We start from the raw sequence: 19129 nt of genomic DNA, 5'->3' as shown, positions 1-19129 counted from the left end.
TTCATATTGCTGAGTGAAAGAAGCCAGTTTAAGAAGCTATATATTGTATGATTCCAATTATATGGCATTCTGGAAAAGGCATAAATCTAGTAATGATAAAAAATAGTTGGTGATAACCTGGGATTGGGGGGAACAGGAAGGGAGGGTTAAATAGGTGAAGCACGGGGAATTTTTTTAGGGTGGTGAAACTATTCTGTATGATATTACAACTGTGGATACATGACAGTAAGCATTTATCAAAACCCACTCAATTTTACAGCACAAAGAGTGAACCCTAATTTCTGTCAATTACTTAAAAATCATTTTAGGAGGTCTAGTAGTCATACGATATAAAGTAGAATGTCACGAAACAATCTATTTGTGTTGCCAATGTTTGAAACAAACTCACTGGAGGTGGAGGGAGAAAAAAAAAAGTGCTGACCATGGGAAACGAGTGGAATATAAAACTAACAGCAAAAGAACTTGTAGATAGGCACTGTATTCTAACTGATAAAGTCATATCCCACAAGGGTATCAGTTAACAATCCTGCTATTGCCACATGTGTAGACTGGAATTGAACAATTAAGTAAATGGATGGTTGATGGTGGAACCCAAGCTTATCACTGCTGGAGTAGAAGTTTAAAGATATGCACAGGGAAGAGACTAGAATGATCTACATTGCAATGGAACAGAATTGGAGACATCAGTATGAACTCATGTTTAGCTTAACATAGATACAGATGGTTCCATATAAAAATACATATAGATATGCATGCATCTGTAAATTAATATGCACACACATGTCCTTGCTGTCTCAGCTGAGAGAGCTAAGAAGCGACAGTACCCCCCCAGTGGCAATGAGCACACCTAGTAGGCAGGTCTTGGTTTCTACGGCCATTCTCCAATAAAAGGAACAAAATTCCTTGAAGAAACAGCTGAAATGGGTGAGTCTAGGAACAGGACAGGAAATATACAGGATGAGTCTGGAGCATTTTATAGTGCCAGAAAGTAAATGCTATAAAAACTAAAAACCAAACAAACGATCCCACAATGATGAGGGTATGTCAAAGGGACACAGGAACAAACTGAAAGAGTTTCCAGTGGCCAGAGCTGAAATGATTTGAGTAACAAAATAAATTAAGTAGCATGGGGTGATTAACCTTACATATGAAGTAAATGTCCATGAGCCATACTGATATAAAGTACTGAATAAAGAAACAAATGAGGGGGAATCAGCAAATCTCTCATGCCAAATAACTTTAGATATTTCACCTTCTAGAATATGGAAAATAACTCCCAAATCACTTAAGTATACCTCACATGGTGGAGAAAATGGACAAGCACGACCAGGTGATTGATGTCAATAACCTCAGTGAGTAAGTCACGTTGATAATATGTACCCTTGACGTGATGTGATGAAAATAACACTTCTCTGTGGTCTTCCTCCCCCAAACACATAACTCCAGTCTAATTATGAGAAAAACTTCAGACCAATCCAAAAGAATATTCTACAAAATACCTGACCAGAACTCCTCCAACTGTCAAGATCATAAAAAAAAAAAAAAAAAAAAAAAAGAAAAAGAAAAAGAAAGAAAGGAAGAAAAAGGAAAAGAAAGAAAGTAAGAAAAAAAGCAGTCTGATGCACAGTCTGATAAACTGTCACAGCCAAGTAGAGCCTTAGGATACATGATAATTAAATGTGATGGAGCACCCTGGATAGGCTCCTGGAGCAGAAAAAGAACATTAGGTTAAAACTAAGGAAATCTGAATAAATAATGAACTTTATAGATAAACAACAAGGTCCTACTGTACAGCACAGGGAACCATATTCAATATTTTGTAATAACCTATAATGAAAAAGAATATGAAAAGGAATATATGTGTATGTATAACTGAATTGCTATGCTGTATACCAGAAATTAACACATTTAAATCAACTCTACTTCAATTAAATTTTTTTTAAAGATTTTTAAAAAAGAATAGATTTCAGTTAATAATAATACATACATCACTATTGGTTCATTAATTATGACAAGTAATAATATAAGATGTTATAAATAGGGAAAACTGTGTTCAGGGCATATGGGAATTCACTGTACTATATCTGCAATTTTTCTATAAATCTTAAAGTGTTCTAAAAAATAAAGTTTACATATATTAGAAAAAGTTACTGCAGACAGAGTCCCTGGGTAAAAAGCACACAGCATGAGGGTGTGGTGAAGAGAGTTGAAGAGGGGGAAGCAGGTAGTCAGTTAGCTTATTTTAGGCTTTAACTTGGACTAATGAACAGTTTTGTCCACCTTCATTTATACATTTATCAGACACAGGTCCATTGCTCATCTGCATTTCCCAGGACCTGTGCTGGGGGAAGGGGACACAATGGTGAACCAAGAAGGGGCATGTCTGCTGTCCTCAGGGATCCACATGAGTAGGGAACACAAATATTAATAACATAATCATACGAGCGAATGTAAAATTCCAGTTGTAGTTAGTGTTCCAAAGGAGAAGTACACAGAACCATGAGAACACAAAAAGGGGCACCTGAGTCACAGAGAAGCTAAGAAATGTGTCCCTGATCCAATCTTAAAGTCACACCGGTATTACATGTAGCACTGCGTGAGGGTAGGGGAACACTTGGGCCGTTGACCACATGAAAATATAACGATTTGAGATTTCTTAGCTTCATTTTGTCCAGTGCAGTCAGCCTGAACAGATCGACTGTTGTGCAGACCACTTCCGTTTTGTTTAGGTTTGGATAACTGTCATTTTGTTATAGGCAACTGCTTCTTGTTTGAAGTGGGAGACTCGGTAAGGAAGAATTCAAAAGATTTTTAAGGCTACCTGACAGGATTGCTTCATGGTAACAGACAGAGCCATGAGAAATGTTTGAAGTGGCCATGAGAAATGTTTGAAGTGGGGAAGATTACTTTCTCAGGGTTTTTGTATTTTTGTTTGTTTTTTTTTCCTGGGTGCCCCCTCAACCCCCACCCAATGATTTCCCCCAATAGATAAGAAATAATTGCTTGTTTCTTGAGGAATAAAAAGAAGGAATATCCCCAGGCTGCTTTCCTCATATTTGGTATGAATATGACCAACGTCTATTCTAATTCTTGAGGCATTCTTAAGAAGAGCCAGCAGACGAATGAAAAAAGGCTTTAACCTTTTTCCTTTGCTCATTATGTAAATTATATTTTTCAGCTTCTTTTTTCCCCCTCCAGTCTCAATGCTAACTCCCTTCCCCTTAATTTTTCTGAATGAGTTTTCTGTTCTTTTGTCTATTTCCAGGATTCACATTCCTTTGGGGTAGATGGATATATATTAAGACTTTTAATATGTTTACTGTTTTACCAGTTTAGAACGTGGTGAAAGACAAGGAAAATAAAATGAGTACACGGTGCCCTCTGGATAACTCCATGGTCATGGCCAAGTCTTTTCTGAGCATTAAGTGGTAATCTGGCTGCATTGTTCGAGGAAGCAGTGTTCAGCATTCTAATCTCTTACAGGTAACAACAGCCGAAGTATATTAATTATAACTTGAGAAATCAACGAGAGCGTCTAACACATAGGTACCCTTTTCCTCCAGGCAGGATGAAACAGCGTGAGCACAGATACAGAATCATCATCAGACTCACCGCTAACCTTTGCCCTCATTTTCATTCCTGGTTTTATGCAGGAGTAACTAAGCAGATTAATGTCACAGAACTGGCTGTGATTATTTTTAGTTTAAACAACAGTGTCTGCCTAAGATAAATGCATGTACGAGATAGATTTCACCCCGGAGAGCAGTTCATCTTTCCTTTGGCGTGCCATTTTCCCTTTACTGCTCCTCAAATGGATTCTGAATGTATAGATTGCATTATCACATTAAATGAGGATGGGTAAACTTCAAAGGGTTCAGAGTTAAGATGCACCTGGACTTTCAGATTCGGACTTGAAAGCGAGCTCACATTAACTGATGTATGAAGCCGTAATGGAGACACCTAATGTCGTTGTCAAATTCCTTTGAATAGTTTTTAAATGAGACAAACTGAATATAGGACTTGGGGGCTTTTGAATTATCCTCTCTAAAACTGATGCTGCAAAGGAAGGGGAAAGAGATTTAATATTTTTTAAAATAATATATTATAAAAGTATATTGATATTAGTACTCACAGCTAACCTTGTATCTAATTGTATCCATTTTGTTATTTAACTGAATAAATCATGGTTTTCGGCACAAAGAAATAATGTTATATATAAATTATTGTTATTTTTGTCAATTACTTTATTCTTTCATTCAACAGACACCCACTGGGCTTCCACTATATCCAGGCACTAGGCAAATAAGTGAGTGAGGATAGCTCTAGCCACCAGGGCGTGAGCTGTATCATTTCTGGGCCAAAGGTTGTAATTGCTGGTGCAAGACTCTTCAGAGCTCTCTTCCTCTGTTGGGGTGACTAAGAGAGCCACATGTCCCGTACTGGAGGGTTACAACATGAGGGGGAAGGTCAACCTGTGTTCCTGAGTGTGGTCTTCACTGACCCACAGTGGACATGTAGCATGAGTAAAAAACCAACCTTTGTTATGTTAAACCATGGGGTTAAAAAAATTATTTTTTAATTTTATTTTTTAATTTTGGGGGTAGGTAATTAGGTGTATTTTTTTTTACTAGAGTTACTGGGGATTGAACCCAGGACTTAACCCAGGAACTAACTCTGCCACTGAGCTATACCCTCCCCCGAAAACCATGGGGTTTTGAGATTGATTTATTATTGGATCATACCCTGGTTTATCCTGACTAATAGAGTAGTTCCCTGCTTAACTAGTAATCGTGATGGTTAAGAGTTGCCATTTATTAAGTTTATAACAAAAATCTTATGAGGTAGCTATTACCATTCATTCTTTAGAGGGGAGGAAACTGAAGTTCAGAAGGTCAAATAACTCACCCAAAGTCACATAATTTATAAGAAGTAGAGAAAGGTATTGAACCAAAGTCCATGTCCATGAATATGTCTCCCATACTCTAAGTATTGTAAGTGTCAGGGGCTACACATAAAAATAAAATCTTTTACAATATTAGGAAGATATTTACTAATTCACCCTCATAGCTCACTTGTTCAGTACTCATAAAACAGAAAAATGCTTGTAGCCATGCGTCCTGAAATGGGTTCCACAAAATTCTCGATCCTCAAGATGTTAGTAAGGCTTGTTCTATGATCAAATAATTGTGTAAAACATCTGTACGAGTTGTGTATGACTCAATTCGTGTATACCCTTTCGGACTCATTCAACTTCACTTGTCCCACAGCTGCCACTACCTAGTTTTGCCGTTACCAGTGTTACCAAGTCTTGGTCTCCAGCAAGGCCTCCATCACTCCTGCTGCCAGAGAGTTAAGACATGGTTCACAGATGTGTCAGCAGGACCTACTGGTGCTTGCTGGAATAGATTGCTGCTGCATAATGGCCACTCAGGGGTGAGCTTGAAGCCCTCCCACTGTGCAGAGCTGCAGCTGGTATACCACCGTGGCCCATACATTTAGTATGGAGGAGAGGTGCCTGGGGTTTGAATATACAATGACTTCTGGGCAGTACGAATAGGCTGGCTAGTGTACTGGAAGGAACAAGACTGAAGGATTAGGGGGAGGGTATAGCTCAGTGGTAGAGAACATGTTTAGCAGGCAGGAGGTCCTGGGTTCAACCCCCAGTACCTCCATTTAAAAAAAAAAAAAAAAGGAAGGATTGGTAAAAAGAAGGGCTGAGATAGACCTGTGCAAAAGAATCCATGGAAATGGGTACAACTGAGCCAGCTCTGACAGCTTTGGAGATCAAAGGAGACTATCTCTGAAAAAGATCAGAGTAGAAGGACCTAGAGTAAGACTTCCCTTGATACCCAGTGCCCTCCAGTTGCCCCCCAGTGTAGCTCTCATCATAGTTACCTACTCCTTCTTGACCACAATATAGAATGAATCTACGTTAATACAAAAAGCCAGTTTATGATGTTTAATCAAGTTAATACATCACTCTGTCAAAATAACATTTCTATCTTAGTAAAAATTTCTGAGCAAGCTTCTTGCATTAGAGTCATCACTTTCACCCGAGGAAGGTCAATTCGTCCGTGGTGTTAGTGCCTCCTAAGAATAGACTCATTCTCTCCCAAAGATAGGGTCCTATTCAGGGACACACTGAGAACTCTCGAGACGCGTAAGAGCATAGCAGGACTGAAGTGTTTGGTGGAGCAAGGAAGGGTAAACGTGCTACTACCGGTATTTCCAGAATCATCATTCCTCACAGTTGTTTTTCTAGGAAGTAAGTATTACCCCCCAAATGACAGTAATTCTGTAGATCAAGCAGTGCAGTCCCTTCAGATGATCTGGACTTGAATCTTGGCCGTGGCACTTAGTAGCTTAACTCGAAATGGAGTTAAACCTGAGTCTCAGTTCCCTCATCTGCACATGGGATAAACAATATCCACTCTGCATATATCATCAAGTCATCGTGAATTTGTATTTGTATAATCTTAGGCAAGTAACTGAAATTGTCTGAGTCCCATTTTCCCCATGCCAACTCTATATTAGAGGAATAGTTCTGGTAATCACCAAGATCCTTCTTGCTCTGGTGCATACAAAAGCATTACCTGTAAAGTGTTAGAGAAATGTAAATTCGATTACCCTCATGATTTGTAACATTTGTACTAGTATTACTATTTTGAATGCAGTGGTTCTTGGGAACCAGCCTTCTCTAAGAAAGGAAAAAGCATGGTCCTTGATACCCTCCACATGGGACTGTTGTCAGTGGCAGAGACTTGTCTCTGTAAAGGCCATTCATTGGTCAGAAGCATGAAGCCCTTTGCTCCTCCAGCTTGAAATCAATGACTTCCTGCTCTAACCACCAGAAGGAGACATCATCTGTTTTGTGTTCTGATTTACACACAGGAGTTCTAACAGCAGCTTTGAGACTAATGAATTCCCACCCTCTAGAAGTCAGAAGCATCAGAAACATCAATTTCTCACTGATTTCAAGGAGGGAGAATGAAGGCTCTGTCTGCCCTCTCACCCCCTTTCCCCTCCTCTCCTTGGAGGATGGATGGAGGACTGCAAAGAAAAGACTCAAAGGAATGCTCTTGGAAGTCACTTAACGTTATCATTCCTTTACAATGATGATAAACCACTTATTAAGACTTGACTATAGACTCAGCCCTGAGCTCTGTTGTTTGCTCGTATATTCTTATTTTATCATCAAAACAACTCCATGAGGTAAATGTCACTCTATGCCCAGGACACTGAGGCTTAGAAAAGGTAAATAACTGAGAAGTCAGTGAAATGAGGATTTTAACATATAGTTGTTTGACTCCAAAGCTAGTAATTCTGAATTTTTTTTGTATCAGGACTGCTTTACATTCTTAAACATTATCATAGACTCCCTCAAAAAGCTTTTGCTTGTGTATGTCATAACTATAGATATTTAATAAAACCATATGATCATGTAGTTTGGTGCAGCCATTATGGAGGACAGCATGGAGGTTCATTAAAAAACTAAAAATAGACTTACCATATGATACAACAATATAATTTCTGGGTATATATCTGGAGAAAACTATAATTTGAAAAGATACCTGTACTCCAATGTTCACGGCAGCACTATTTACAATAGCCAAGACATGGAAGCAACCTAAATGTCCACTGACAGATGACTGGATAAAGAAGTTGTGGTATATATACACAATGGAATACTACTCAGCCATAAAGAGAACGAAATAATGCTATTTGCAGCAACATGGATGGACCTGGAGATTGTCATACTAACTGAAGTAAACAAGAAAGAGAAAGAAAAATGCTACATGATATCACTTATATGTAGAATCTGAAAAAAAGTGACACAAATGAATTTATTTACAAAGGAGAAACAGACTCACAGACATAGAAAACAAACTTATGGTTACCAGGGAGGAAAGGAGGTGGGGAAGGGATAAATTGAGAGTATGGGATTTGCAGATCCTAACTACTATATATAAAATAGATGAACAACAAGGTCCTACTGTACAGCACAAGGAACTATATTCAATACCTTGTAATAGCCTATAATGAAAAAGAATCTGAAAAGGGATATATGTATAACTCAATCACTATGCTGTACACTAGAAATTAACACATTGTAAACTGACTATACTTCAATTTAAAAAAGATAATTTATAAAAACAATGTGATAAGTTAAGACTATAGGAGCACATAGTAACAGCACCTAATTCATCTTTCGAAGATCAGAGAAGATTAAGAAATACACTAGTAATTTTACTGCTATATTTCAAAGAGTCTATTTTCAAATTTAACTCCATTATCCAACTCGATGTCACTTTCAGCATTGACTTCTAGTTTTCTCCCCTCTATTTAAATGTCGAAAGTTTCTTTTTTTAAATTCAGACACATTGCTTTGCATTTTCAAAGTCAAGTCTCATTGTTATTCCTTCTTCAGGTCCTTTTGTATCGTTTCCCTGATATCCCTGGTATTCATAGTATCTCCCAAATGAGTACCATCTGTGAATTTCATCAGAGTGTTGTCTGTTCCCTATTCTGGCTTATGAATGAAGATGTTAAATAAGAACAGACATTGCAGGGCAGCTGCTTCCTACAGCACCCCACCAGGAGTCCTCCTGGTGTTTATGACACCTTCCCACTGGCATTCATTACTTTTTGTTTATAGCCCTTTAGGTAGCTTTGACTCCCAAATGATAAGGATGATGTTCAAGTGAATTTAAATTTTTTGTGATTAAAATTTGAGGTAAGATATGACATACTTTCTGTTAAGTTCTGAGTTCTGGAAAGCAGTTACCTAACTTCCTCCCCTCCTTACCTCTGTTCCAGAATGACTCTAGTGTTTGCTGATCAACTTAAAAATCTGCATGTGGAGAGCACTATATCTCAGTGTACAGGATGGTGAAATGGAAACAGGTGTCACTTTCTGACTTAAGGTGAGAAACCATGATGTAGGATTTGCTTGCAAGAGAAGTGATCAAAATCAGTTAAAAGATTCGTAACCATGTACCCCAATGAGGGTACCAAAGGTTAGATTATTGCAGATTATAGAGTGATTTTTGGAGTCATTTGGCGTACCGTGAGTCCTTTTATTGTATGACACAAATCAACCCCTTTCCTGTTTAAGTTACTGTTTGTTGAGGTTTCTGTTACTTGCAGGCAAACACATTCCTGAGTGATACAATAACAAATTGTTATATAAGGATGGCTACACTGAGCCACATGAGTAAAGAGGGATAAATTAAGAGAACAGTCATAAAAAATGGGTTAAGGGTTATATGAGAAAACATCAAAGCAAGTCAACTTTTTCTGGTCAGAAAAGAAAATACAGAACTTGGAGAGTGAGTTTAGCAAAATTGTGTGAATGGTTAGTGTGCAAAGGATTATGAATAATCTTTGTTTTTTATAGAAAGAATGAAACAAGATGCAGGATCACTCTGTAGGATGGTTAGATGGATAAATTCATCTTTAAAGAGAACAGGGTAAACACTGGAATTCTGTTTGAGCATGGCTCTGAATCTCCTTTTCTAGAAATCTTAAAGAATGCAAAATACTTTTTCTATCTAAAATTAGATATGTTTTCATCCCAAAGAAAAATAAACTGGGTAACCCCTTTTCAATATTTTTCAGCCCTGTATTTCTTGAAAAAAATCTTAGTTATACATATAAGAAATGGATAAATATATAGGCAAACCTCATACCTTCAATAACTGAAAGTTAGGTATTTGAGAAGCCAAAGAATATGCCTTAGAATGTTGTCCTGATAATTTATACTCCTATTTTTCTACATTCAAAGTCAGAATCTTGACTTCTTGACTCTACACACCTCACATTTAGAGAGTCAATAAGAGAATCTCATTTTCTTACAGAGATTCATGGTGTTTCTACACATCTCCTTCATGATAGAAAAGTGATTTGTTTTACAACAAATAGTCACAGATCTTATAATTGTCATTTTAAACCTTGTTTAAACTTCATCATACGGCACATTCATCAGTTGCTTGAATCCACTGCCATCGTTTTCTTCATTTGCTTCAATTTCTATGTGTCACCTGAGGAGCATCATCCTTTTCAGCACAAGATGCCCACGTTTCGTTATTATGAACAGTGTATTCATAATATAGGTGACTAAGTCCTTGGAATATTTTCTTCTTCTGTAACTTGTGGCAGACCAAAAAAATAAGCCTTGTTAAGATAGAATCTTACGTGGGGGCTTATTTATCTTGGTTTATCCCAACCTGGACACCAAAGTCAGGAATGTAACAGTTACACAGTGTTCATACAGATCAGTTAGCTCCCTGGAAGGTTTACAAAAACAAAGCAGAATTTGAGAATGACTGAAATCTAGACCATAGGATTTTAAAAAAAAGTCTTCGTATTCTCATATTCAAAATATTATGAATAAGACACTGTGAATTCTGGATTTTTCTTGCAGTCTGTTCCATGCCATTCCCACCAGTTGACATCTTCAGAGAAATATCTATATCTTGCTTTAGGACCCTAAATATTAACCATGATATCTCTAGTCTTTGATAATGTCTTTTCTCAAAGGGTAGTCTGCAAATACTAAGTCCCCATCAATTACTACTTATGGAGGGCTTACTTAGCCTCCCATATTTCCTAAGCACTCGGGAAAATGTTGGCTGGTGCCAAAGGTGGATTTACCATGAAGCTAATGAGGGTAAGCTTTGGAACCCTTCAACTGCACTGTCTCCTTCCAAGTCTCTGGGAGAGGACCCTATAAATGTATAAAATTTGCATGAATAAGATAATTTAACCACAGTTACTTAAGGTTACTGTTTCTTTCCACTCCAATCTCCACTCTGTCCTACCTCCCTTCAAGTCAGGTAGCAGTGTGCCTGCAGGTACTGGAGATCCAACTAAGGGAAGAGTGAGTTGTGCATTCGTTAATTTGTATGGCATATGTTTCTGTGGCTCACAGTCATTTCTGAGTCCAGCTAAGATACTGCTGGGCTTCCAGGTGATGAAACACCTCCTGGGAACACTCCTGCCACTCACTACCTCACTCAGCCTCCTGACACCAAGGGGCAGGCACAGAGGTCCCATCACCACGTGAGCAAGTCTCATGGCAGCTGGCACAGCACACATGTGGGTCTTTGAGGAGAAATGTGCTTTAAAACATGTGGAGCAGGAAGCAGGCCTGTGGAAAACCTTCCAATCAGAAGTCATGTCAAATGAAAACAGAGGATTCAGATCTCATTGATGTCTGGTCAGAACAGAATTCCTCTCTGGTCAGGAATACAGTCATATACGTTATATGCAATTACAGATGTACCACCCATTTGCTTTTTTGAAGGTAATAGTAAGAATTTATCAGAATTCCTGTATTTGTAGGGTCCAAAACTGTATCAGTATTACAAATAGTGACAGCTTATGTACAAATGAAACTTGAGTTTCCCTAGTTTGCAAAATGTTACCCATAATTAGTGTTAAAGATAAAATAAATTTTTTCTAAATTATTGATAGCAAAAATATATATTAATCGATCATGCTAGAAGACTATTTTCTATTTTCTCTAGAAAAATTATTGTCATATGAAAAAGCAATCAGAGAATATGCAGACAAGACTATCACAGAGATACTTTATACAATTAATTAAAAACATTAGTTTTTTTTGTAACGTTCGTGGTATTTGGCTGCTTTTAAAAGTGTGTCATTTGTTGTGATTTCTATTCTCATTCTAAATAAATATTTATTCTCATAATTAAGTTGTCATTTATAATTTTATATTCTTCTTTATAATGTGGGTTCCCTAACGTAAAATTTTCAGGCTCCCAGAAAGGTAAATCCATCTCTGACAGAAGTGTCTCTCTCTTCCTCTGTCGGTCTGTTTCTCTTCTCTCTCTCACACACGCACAGCTTAGTGCATCTTGACCTGTGTTTGTGTTCTTTACAACACTGCATTTTGTCTGTTTGTTAAATTGAACCTCTTGATGTTTGATGGAAAAGGATATCTTCAATATCCCTTTTAAAAAAGCTCTTTCTTTCAGGGGCTTGTCACTTATTGAGGAGTAGTGGGGGTCTGAGCTGCTGAGAGCCTCTCCCATTGGACTTCTCCATGAGCCTCCCTTCCTAGCAAGAGGTCAGGGTGTTTAACAACTTCACGTGTACGATCAGCTTAGTGACTTCGCAGCAATCTCTTCCTGTATTTCATTCTGGTTGTCTTCTTCTTCCTCTTCCTCTTCCACATTTTCCTCCTTTTCCACCTCCACCTCCTTATTTAATAAACCCTATCATTTGGTTTTTATTTTGTCTAAGAGAAAAAGATAAGGAAAATGAATGCACCAGGAAGAGTCCTTCCAGCCCACAAGAGATCAACCTGCATTCCAGGTAGGGCTGTTCCTCCTGTGGTACCAGAAGGTGCCACGGGGGAAACAGCAGAAGTGGAATCTCTGAAAGATTAGGAGGATGCTGAGGCCAAACTGCAGGTGGTTAGCTGGGGTGGGAGGAAGTTCTAGTACAAGGGAAGAATCCAGATAGACACGAAGTTCCAACGAGTAAGAATAGAGCCAGGGCAGTTTAGAGACACATCTAAAGTCTAAATTAGAGACTGAAAGAGTCAAGCGACCAGAGGGCAGGGAATAAGTCCACCAGAAATAATCAGAGATGTGGGTTCAGTTTAAGTCCTAGATCAGAACCAAAGTGGATGTGGTATCAGGGATGCACAACTAAAGTCAGGGGGCTGAATGACATCCAGGGCAAGGTTAGCGGCCAGTGCCCCAACTGCTCCAGACCCCATGTTCTTACTTTGAAGAATTGGATCTGGCTGTTGGCTGAGCATAGCAGCGATAAGAGGCTTCTTCCCCTGAGGAACAGCATGGACTCCAAGAGAGCAGATTAGATGTGGAGTTTATGACAACCTCTTCAAGCAATGATGCCAATTTCAAGTAGGTAGAGGTATGACTCTCTTCATCCTTTAATGGCAAGTGTCATATTTGGAAGAAGATGAAAGATTTCGGGGTTCAGATTATGGCCCCTTCCAAAGTAAAATCCTTGAACCCAATGATTCTCTCCATGAACAAATAGCAACCTCTTTTCTTTATCTTGCAAACAGAAGTTAAAATCATTTATCAATATTGGTGATGTGAAGTTTTACAAAATAATCCATTATAGTAACACTGTTAGCCTGCTTTAGAGGTTTTTACATTCTTTTTTTTTTTCATTAAACGAACATAGATGTTAGAGTTGCTATTATTAGGAAGAATAGCAGCAGCATTTAATTTTACTTACACATTTTATTATATTTGCCCAACTGAGTGCTATTATGACCCAGAATAATGGAGGATGTTCATAACTTTCTCCCATCTCAAAATAAACCAAAGACTTAAAGTTTTCCCCAGGTACCTTTAGCCTTGAATTCAAGTATTATTCCTCCTTGTACATTCCTCCATCTTGTTCTATCAGAACTTCCAACGTTAAATATTGCTTCAAAACCCTGAGGGTTTTATAAGCTTAACCACAGGCTGCCTTTAAAGAGACTTCACTTATAATTAACTAGTTGAATGTGTCTAACTATTACTTACTGTCCAAATAAATGCAAAATAAAGTACCTCTACTTAAATATACAAAACAGCCATCTATAAAATCATAAGCAATAAAGTTATATAGTTAGATTTGTCCCATTTCTTTGGTTAAGATAAAAATAGAATGTTAGCTTCTTAATAACATTTTCTCATACTAAAGGAAGATATAGCACTTTTGATTGCCTATCAACTTTAATATTTGCTGATATGGAAAAGTGCTAGTCTCTGCTAAATACGGAGAAGGCTTGACCTACTTTATTTGCTTTAAACATCTTGCATTTTAAAATGTAGGATCAAGGACTGTAGATTTTTATCATATTTCCCTAGCCTTCTCTAAAATAAAGGCAACACAGGGAAGTTTTGGAAGGAGAAAAGATGCAGGACTCTTGAGGGCAATTTGATAGAAAAGATTATTTTAAATAAATTTAAAAATGAGACACGCTGAGACTTGTGCAAGGAGAGACATGGAATTTTCTTCAAATCATGTGAAAAATCAGGTATATTCACAATAAATGCTTGGCTTGGAAAGATTTCATAAACCTGTGCCTCTCATTTGCTTGTCTCTCATAAATCTGTCACATACCAAGGTACATGAGATATTGGGAACTGTTCTTTGGGATTAATGGGAGAGAGGGCTGTGCTTGTTTGGAAGGAAAAGCCTACTTTTATGTGTCAAATTTGGGGACTGTTGACAGAGCACTCGACAGACACGGTTACTGGCGCAAATCAATTAAATCTAGACCAGAGAAGAGGAACGCAATAACATTGCCTTCAACAGACACAGCTGGGTGACAAGATGGGGCAGGAAACAATTTTGCAGCTATCAGCAACCCAGGCAAAAGGTTGCACGAGAAAATTCAACAGCAAAAAAGAACAAGGGAGAGCTGTGGAAGGAAGGAGGTGTCCAGGGCAAGTGTTGAGCCTACATGATGCCCAGGGCACGTAGAGAAATACGTGGGAGGGGATGGGAGTTGATTAAGAAGGGAGTTGTGTTCTGCAATTGGGAATGGCTGAAAGGCCAGAGAAACACGGTTTAATAGCTGATGTTTCCTATTTCTACCTCCCATTATGACATGAACTGGGACAACACGGTCTCAAACAGAATTTTCCAAGAAATGACAGAATTCCAAACACTGTTTCCCTATAATTTACAGTGTCTGGAATGCTGAGCACGAATCTGTTACTCAGCTATTAAACAGTCTTTAAAATGTTCTGGTTTGTGTCTGAATGGTTATGGCAGTCAAATAAAAATATATTATGCTCACTTGTCTCAGTCTGAGTGTCCCCCAAAGCAGATTCTGACATAAGGATTTCTGAGCATGTACCTCTTCAACCCCCTCCACTTAAGAGAAATATTACAAATGGATTTCTGGAGAGATGTTATAGTGTAATGGTTACAGGCAAAAATTCTCAAGCCAAACTACTTTTTATTGTCTGACGCTGCCACTTACTCACCATGTGGCCTTTGAGTAGTTACCTTGACCTTCTTATCAAAAAATGTTGATGCTACTAGGATCCAACTCCTAGAGCTGCTGCAAGTATAAAATAAATTAATACAAATACTGTGCTCAGAATAGGGTCAGGTCCATGGCAAGAAGAATTAGCTCTTCTTATCATGGATTTGTTTTTCATATAGCTTTGAAAATCCTTCTCAAAGCAGTGTTCCAGGAACCCACTGACAATGAATCAGGGTTGACACAAGAGATGAAGCCAATTTGTCTAGCCTTTATCCTCTATAAAGTGAAAGACAGTGAGACAGGAGGAAGACCTGTGTTTTTGTGTCCGTATAGCTTTAAAGACTATAAAGCACAGAGTCTCAGAGGAGAAAGGGACCGTAACAGTCAGCACTTTAACCTTTAACCTGCTCTGAAGGTGTCTTCTGTAATATGCCCTAACACACATGCATCTGGGCTTCTGCCTGGTACTCAATGCTCATCAAATTATTTAATGTTAATTTTTAAACATTGTCTTAGTTCAAGCTGCCATAACAAAATAACATGACTGGGTGGCTTAAACAACAGAAATGTATTTCTCACAGTTCTGGAGGCTGGAAAGTCTAGCATCAAGGTTCTGGCTCATCCAGGTTCTGATTAGGGCTCTCTTTCTGGCTTGCAGCCAGCCATCGTCTTGCTGTGATCTAACATGGTCTTTCCCTTGCGGTGTGCACGTAAAGAGAGATCTGTTTCTCATCTTTAAAAGTTCTCCAACTCTGTAAGATGAACCTAATGATCTCATTTAACCTTAACTACCCCCTAAAAGTTCAATTCCAAATACAGTCACATTGGGGGTTAGGACCGCAACATATGGATGGGGCGGGGGGGGGGGGGGGACACAATTTTGTCCATAGCAAACATTTTAGTTTTATTGAACTAAATTTGGCCTCACCACAAGTCACAAATTTACCTGAGAGCAACAAAAGAGGAGATGAAACCTTCTCCACATGACAGATTTGTAAGAATTCAAAACACTTAAAGCATCCTTCTAATTTGACTTGTCTTCAGGTTAAATGTCCCCAGTTCTTTCAAAAATTTTTCACCTAGACTTTTCACCATCCCATGAATGCTATATCCTTTGTTAATTTCTAGACTTAAATATGGTATCTATAATTGAAAACAATGTTCCAAATGTGATTTGATTAATATAAAATGCAAAGGAATTAGTATCTTCTCTACTGTTGTAATTATTCTGGCTTTGAGGCAGGCTGAGACTGATTCACTGTTAGTCACTGGACGACAATTTATAGGTAATTCACTTACTACCTGGCATTTGAGGTACTCAGTAAGCACTGGCTGAATTGAACTGAAGTCTACTCTGACAGGGTTCTTTGATATAGCGAGTTTTACATTTTTCTGAATCATCTCCTGTCTAAAGGGTTCATGGAAGACTAGAAATCGGGCCACTCTGGAGTTCTCCTGATATTTTTGTATTTACAGTAAGAACAGTAATAAGGATCTGGACTAGTATGGAAAAACATTGCAATGGATGAATACAGAGTGCCTGCACTGAAGGAAAACTGATAATGTTGCTTTCATCTCTTTCCAGAATAGTGTGGACATAGCGAGAGAGTAAACCGGGGGCCATGCATGCTTCTGTTATGTGTCTTCAGTAATTGCTTTAACATGTGACTCTGCCATTTAAGCAATAAATGACACTTACTGAGGGTTTAATATGTCAGCCACTGTACCAGACACTTTCACTTTATCTTGTTAATCCCATCAACAGCCCTTGGAGGGAGGTCTTATTAGCCTCACTTTACAGAAAAGTTATAGAGTTTGCTTAATTTTACATGCTATTGTAACAAGCTAATCTACAAGCTAATTTTACATGCTATTTCTTGTATTGGCTGCCAAATCCCAAGTGCTTTCCACCACACCTGAGCTAGTGAACCTGGGGTATGCTGAGGATACTGGAAACCATAACTAATACACAGCTTATGATCCTGGGACATTATAATTTCCTGATGGCAGGTGGATTCATTTACCAGGGTTGCCACAACAAATACTACAGACTGGTGGCATGAACAATAGGAATTCATCTCAGAGTTCTGGAAGCTAGAAGTCCAAAGTCAAGATATGGGCAGAGCTGGCTTCTTCTGAAGCCTCTCCCCTTGGCTTGTAGATGGCCATCTTCTTCAGATGTCTTCACAAGGTCTCCCTTCTGTTTGCGTCAGGGTCTTAATCTCTTCTTATAAAGACATCAGTCTTATTGGATTAAGACTCACCCCAATGACCTCATTTAAACTTGTTTACCCCTTTAAAGACCCTTTCTCCAAACATAGTCATATTCTGAGGTACTGGCCAAGGGGAGTGAGGATTTCAACATAAGGATTTTAATGAGACACAATTTAGCTCATAATAGCAAGTAATTAAAAATATCTTAGAAGGTAAGTAAAATATAATGCACAAGAGCCTGGACTCAAACGTTTGACTGCTTTGGTTGAATCCTAATTGTTTCATTAACCAGCTGAGTGACCTTGGGTAAGTTATTTACCTGTCTATATCTCAGTCTCCTAATCTTTAAGATGGAGATGTAATAGTATATTTATAGGTTTTTTATGAGGATTAATTGAGTACACAAACGCACACACACATCTGAAATGCATTAAGTCCTGTATATGTATGAGATTATTACTTCATAGAATAGATGAAGTAAAATGGAAAATTCCTTTAATTTTAAAGTTAAAACATCATAGAATTTTTTCACTTATAGAAGGCTGACTAAATCACAAATATCAATTTTTTCTCCATTTCTAATGGGATAGAGTAGAAAAAAAGTCTGAGAAGCAATTTATGCTACCATGGATTGCTCTTCATGCTAGGCAGACTTCTAAGACGCCTCCCAGTGATCCCAGTGATATTCGTGCCCCTGCAACCCCCTCCCTGTGAGTGTAGGCTGGACCTAGTTACTAACTTTCAATGAATAAAATATGGCAAAAGCGTTGGAATGGCACTTCCAAAATTAGGTTATAGAAACCTGTGACATCCATCCTGCTTACTTACTCTGTCTTCTGGCTCCTTCTGTCTACCTGCTCTGATAGAGCAAGTTGGTATGTTGAGAGTTGCCCTATGAATAAGGCAAGTGGCAAGTAACTTAGCACAGCTTCTGGCCAACAGATTTTAAGGAACTGAGGCCCTTGGTTCAACATCCTGAAAAGAACTTAATCTTGCTAACAACCATATAATTAGGTTTGGAAGAGTTCTTCCCTAAGCAAATTCTTTCATTTCAAGTTCTGGGAATGACTGAAGCCCCATTTGGCACCTGGATTACAGCTTGTGAGAGACCCTGTGCAGAAGACTCGGCTGAGCTGTGCCCAGATTCCTAACCTATAGAAACTATGAGGAAAGTAAACACTGTTGGTTCAAGCCACTGAGTTTTGGGGTAATCTTTTATGCAGCAATAGATAACTGATACAGTCTGCTGAAGGTGGAGAATATTGTGGAAGAAGATGGAGCCATTATGATTCAAATGGAAAACAAAATGCATGCAAACACAGCAGAAGGACCTAAAGAGGGCTAGAGAGGAGCTGTGCTCGGAAGATCCCAGCTATTTTCTAAGATTCACTCTGCACAAGTAGCTTTTCCCCATCAGCATGTTTGGAATCAACCCTCAATTGGATAGCTTGCAAATACCCTTGCTTTGCACTAGTTGCATGTCAAAGCACTTAAATTGCTCAACCTGCTCCAACACATTCACTCCTACTGTTTTCATCATTAATGAGGCATTCAGCTTTTATAATCTAGGAGATGACCTAAAGATCAGAGTTAATTTAATTTAAAATCAATGTACTAGAGAAGAAAGCCCCTGCCTCCAGTATTGACGTCAAACTGCAGGCTTCTGCAAACTCAGGGACAAAGACAGAGCAGTATATGCCATGGTATTATTTCTAGCCAGGTGCCTACAGTCACGCAGTCATAAAGTTCTACCAAAAGAGATGTTGAAAATTGGTCCCCACCTGATTAAATACTACTTATTGGAGGCTTTTGTTTGATAAAGTGAATTGTAAACAACTTCCTGGAATCATTATTGAGTCTTGAGTAGCTAAGACCAATATCAATGAATCCTACATCCCTGATATTTTGGATCAAGTTATTCATGAC

General features: G+C 38.3%; 2 long non-coding RNA genes across 2 annotated transcripts in view; both read right to left on the bottom strand.

Annotated features, from left to right (window-relative positions):
• The window catches only part of LOC116667712, a 237469-nt gene that overhangs the window by 83831 nt on the left and 134509 nt on the right, over window positions 1-19129 (bottom strand). The window lies entirely within an intron of this gene.
• Window positions 2170-17627, bottom strand: LOC116667716. Its single transcript, XR_004324718.1, has 4 exons — window positions 17618-17627; window positions 17436-17441; window positions 12121-12126; window positions 2170-2247 (listed from the first exon to the last, which is right to left on the bottom strand). It is a non-coding gene; the product is annotated as an uncharacterized LOC116667716 (long non-coding RNA).

Source organism: Camelus ferus, chromosome 12, assembly GCF_009834535.1.
Source record: "Camelus ferus isolate YT-003-E chromosome 12, BCGSAC_Cfer_1.0, whole genome shotgun sequence".
Lineage (NCBI taxonomy): Eukaryota > Metazoa > Chordata > Mammalia > Artiodactyla > Camelidae > Camelus > Camelus ferus.
Note: the sequence above shows the minus strand (reverse complement) of the source record. Positions and strands in the feature narration are given on the sequence as shown.